General features: G+C 45.0%; 1 protein-coding gene across 3 annotated transcripts in view; it reads right to left on the reverse strand.

The window, feature by feature from the left end:
• The window catches only part of mpp2b (membrane palmitoylated protein 2b), a 71,007-nt gene extending 66,613 nt beyond the window's left edge, over positions 1-4,394 (reverse strand). Inside the window, exon 1 of one of the 3 annotated variants that reach the window (XM_042085238.1) lies at positions 3,964-4,394. The gene's annotated coding sequence lies outside the window, so the exon portion shown is untranslated. The remainder of the gene's footprint in view (positions 1-3,963) is intronic. The other 2 variants (XM_042085237.1, XM_042085239.1) reach the window with 2 other exon arrangements.
• Between the last annotated feature and the right edge of the window lie 606 nt (positions 4,395-5,000).

Genomic DNA, 5,000 nt, shown 5'->3' on the forward strand with positions numbered 1-5,000 from the left:
TGTTACGTGAGGGGAATTTTAAATATTGTTGTTTTTAAAAACACAGACATAGAAACTTCATTTTGGGGTGCCTTCTTAGATACGAAGTGATGCTCTGCCTCAAATCTAGAGCATACTGTTTGTATTCCCAAAGTGTTTTATTTATCTACTAATGTACAAACAGCTAAACACGGTTTACAAACACACTGCTGTTATTTTCCACCAAATGTGCTGGTGTGTCTCACTGCAACTCAAATAAACAAACTAAAGTATTTTTTTGAAAAGGTAACAGGAGTAACAGAAGTCCTCCTCCTGCAGCTATATGCCTTATTTACCCTCTATTTTTATTGGCACCCCTGCTAGAGATGAGTGAAAAAACTATCCCAATGACAAACTCATTGGATAGTAAACAAACTCAGCCTTCAGAGGAGGCACATTTATTCTGAGAAGAAACAAATAATCATCATACAGAATTAAATATGTTCCACAATTATTGGTACTAGAAAGTTACAAAATGTAACTGAAACTTGTGAACCTTAAAACAGTAACAGAATCACACAGAGGTCAAACATCCTAGTCATTCTTCAATATAGACAATTCAAATGAGAAGGAAATGTATTGGCCTTGGTATGTCAATGGTACATGCCTAGAAAATGCCCATATTTGCAGTTAAAACAATAATTAGAGATTGCCAGAGATTGCAGGGGGGGTCCGCACAATGCTGCCACCATGCAGAACCACATCCCTCTGGACCAGAACCAACCATGCGGAACCACATCCCTCTGGACCAGAACGTAGAGCCACATCCATCTGGACCAGAACCAACCATGCAGAGCCACATCCCTCTGGACCAGAACCAACCATGCAGACCCACATCCCTCTGGACCTGTCAGAATGGGCTCAGCAGAACCTTCACACATCTGGGCCTCATCCCTGCCCATCTGCTACCTGTGTTGGTAAAATATACACTTTGAAACGTTGACAAGAATCTCTGCCAAGCGTTTCAGCCTCCATTCAGAGGTTTCAAAGAGAATGAAACATTACATACTAGAGCACTGTGACACCTCCATCCTGACATGACATTGTGTTGTTGCTTTGTTTACTTGTTTATGACATCGTGTTGTTGCTTTGTTTGATTGTTTACTTGTTTATGACATTGGGTTGTTGCTTTGTTTACTTGTTTATGTCTGCACTGCTGCGCTCTGTGAAGCTCAGGACGGAACACAGCAGCAGAAAGAACAGTAGCATGTGATAATGTGACGTGTCACACAAGTGCGATTAGCATGCCGGCCCGTTACCATGGCAACGACCCCTGCGTCTGGCAGAGCTGGACATAGTGAGTGCGGGATGGGGTTATGTTTATGAATGAGACAGCAGGAGACCTGAAGGTGATCAGTGACATCTGTGTGTGTGTGTGTGTGTGTGTGTGTGTGTGTGTGCGTGCGTGCTCTGTATGTGAGCGATACAGAGGGAGAGAGAGAAAGTGTGTGTGTGTGTGTGTGTGTGTGTGTATGTTTGTATATGTGTGTGTGTGCATGTGTGAGTGTGAGAGAAAGTGTGTGTGTGTTTGTGTAAGTCCCTGGTCAGTGGACTTCTGGGCGCAAGGGTTAATAAGTGGAGAGTGTATCACTGACTGGGTGCACAATATGAATCTACATCGCGCTTTGCGCCACGTTGCACCGGGTGCACGATACGGCCCAATATATTCAAATGTCGGAAAACGCCATCAACTGATTTGTTTATGCTTATGTTACACATGCATTAATGTGAACCGTCAGTTAGAGAACCCACAGATCCCCACACACACACACACACACACACACAGAGTTAACACTGGGAAAAGGTCACAGTCATTAAGTCCCTTCAGCCTCTTCGTGCCACCAATCAGCATTGTAATCAGGCCTTAAATCTTTGTTGCCAATTTACAAAGAATTGATTTTAATTAGTAGTGTGATGCAGTCCTTAACCCCCATCACACACACACACAGACACACACATGCACCATGATGTTGGAGTCACAACCCTTAACCCCCATCACACACACACACAGACACACACATGCACCAAGATGCTGGAGTCACAACCCTTAACCCCTATCACACACACACACACACTTCATCTTCCTCTTTTCCTCCTTCATCTCGATCTCTCTCTTCCTGTTTTTGTGATGCTGAGTGAAGGCCTTAGCTTGGGTCAGATCTCACGGCCCCAGTTGGATGTGGGAAAGCTGCTAAAACAAATTCTGGTGATGTTTCCATTTTTTTTTTCAAAGCAGCAGAGGGATGAAGGAGGAACCGCTTTAATCCCCCTTAAAACAGCCTGTCCACAAGACAGCCACTCCCCAGGCTTGATATGCTAATCACACACACACACATGCACACACATGCACACACACGCACAAGCACACACACATGCACACACACACGCACACACGCACGCACAAACACACGTACACTCACATGCACACGCACGCACGCACACACGTACACACACATGCACACGCACACACAAGCACACACACATGCACACGCACGCACACACACGTGCACACGCACGCACACACACACATGCATACGTACACACACACGCAAGCACGCACGTACACGGAAGCACGCACGCACGAGGGCACACACGCACGCAAACACACACACATACACACACATGTTTTTATGAATACCCAGGCCTGTCTATCTGCCAGTGTGAAGTCCACCTGACATGAGTAATCCCATCTCTCATCTGACTGAGGTCTCATGCAGCGACTGAGTCAGATGCAGCCTCAGGGTGTAGGAGTAGAACAGATGACAAACACAAATGCACACAGACACAACACACACGCACACACACACACACAGAGAACCTGATGCTATTATCGGCCCAAACTTTGACTGAAGTAGATACGCATATCTACATAATACAGGAGTGGATGTCCACATATAAAACAAACCAAAAACGTTTCCTTCGATTAAATATTGAAGACCATTAAAGGAAGTCGCAAGCATGAGAATTAGTGTGTCCACAAACTCACCACCTCTCTCTCTCTCTCTGTGTGTGTGTGTGTGTGTCTGACCTGATGACATGACCCCTGATCTAACCCTGGCCCAAGTCTAGATAATGCCACAGCTACAGTTAAACCATTCATCAATGACTAATAATCACCTTTAAAACAAACTTTCAATTACACCTTTCTGTTTAACTTTAAAGTAAACAGAGTGATTTTCCCATAAATGTGGTTGATGCTGACGCATAATAAACACAATGCCTACTAGAAAGCTAGCCTACTTTGACAAGCTGGTATAGTGCGATACGCAAGCAGCAACAGCGTGCCCCGTAGTCAGTCTTCTACTACTTCCGTGTTGAAATAAGCCCTTTTCTTTCGTCCCAACCCTGAGAGTGCCGGTTGGTGTGTACGCGAGAATGCAGACTGAAAGGAGAATGGCTAAAATGCAAATGGTAGATATATTGTCCAGGCTATATGGCTATACAGTATGTACCAACTTGAAGATTCCATTCCCCACTCACATTTCAGTGGATAACTCAAGTGACCGCCATAAATCAGAAAGGGCGAGCCTAGAGCGTCGCATGTGAGTTTCAATGCCTTGATTGCAGTGATGCAACATATTCTTTCCCCGTGCAGTGCTGTGCTGTGTGCTGTGCTTTGCTGTGCGCTCCACGAGCTGGCAACCGCACGGCTCGCAGATTTTCCCATATGCGAGGCAAAGCATCGATGACTGAAACACTCGTGGCTATACCTGAGACAAATCAGTGGCGATTCCATGCTTTGCCCATGATGTACGCAGTGATGCGGACCCACAATCAGTTAAACTGACAAACCTGACGAAGCAGCTGGTCTCCACGGTGACTAACGCAAACTATCGCTGATAAAAGCGCTGCTCTGCGTAAAACCGATGGCCAATTATCCAAACCACCGTGGCATCAAAAGGTGCATCAGGTATAGCTTAGTATTTGGATTTCAAAGGAACTCACCGGTATTGCTGCAAGGTTCCGTGGTTCGCTGTGTTAAAAGTGAAGTAACCGCCGTTGACGAAATGTAAAAACGTTGGAACGGATCTTTTGCTCATGTGAAGGGGAAAAAGGCGCTCTGTTCTCCGGTGCGGACCCCGACGGTATTGTTCCCACTCCCTGTAGGAGCCGTCTGCCGAAACGCGTTCCGTCGCTTTAAGGGATTGCTGTGGCGCTAGAGATTGCGAAGATGGATTTCATGACTAAACAAATTAATTACTTTTAATAAACACGACGTTGTACGACATGCCTTTAACCTTTACACAGAAATGTGTAAGCCAGTTAATAGATTTAAATCTTGCTTTGGCAAGGTTTCAATGGATTTGGGTATATTAAGTTAATTTTACCTCTCCATTGCAGTTGTATAGACATATTGTGTTAAATCCCATGTGAATGGGATGAGTACTAATGTAAATGGGATGAGTATTAATGCAAAGGGTGATTGCTGAATTCCACAGGAAAAATAATGAATCTATTTTGTTGTGCGCTTAACCGGTAGATGCAGATGCATTGCAGGGTGCAATGCTGCCCTCTTGTGGTAGAAACGCCACGTGCAGTTGGCCCTCTGTGCAGGACGCTTCTTTCCAGCAGAAGGGAGGGCTTTGGGTCATAAACTCCATTTCATACAGTGACTCTCAAGGAACTCAAGCGACATTGCCAAGCTGAGAGACCTTATGTCCCAGTCTGACCTGGAAAAGCTTGTCCATGCTTTTATCTCAAGCCGGCTGGACTATTGCAACGGGCTCTTCACAGGACTTCCAAAAAAGACAATTAGACAGCTTCAATTAGTTCAAAACGCTGCAGCACGAGTCCTAACAAAGACAAGCAGAAGAGAACATATCACCCCCATACTTAAGTCCCTGCATTGGCTGCCAGTTTCTTTTAGGATAGATTTTAAAGTACTGCTACTGTTTTTTAAAGCACTGCACGGGATGGGGCCAACATATATATCAGACATGTTTAAATTTTACATCCCCCACAGACCTCTTAGATCACAGAAC

Source organism: Alosa sapidissima, chromosome 3, assembly GCF_018492685.1.
Source record: "Alosa sapidissima isolate fAloSap1 chromosome 3, fAloSap1.pri, whole genome shotgun sequence".
Taxonomy (NCBI): domain Eukaryota; kingdom Metazoa; phylum Chordata; class Actinopteri; order Clupeiformes; family Clupeidae; genus Alosa; species Alosa sapidissima.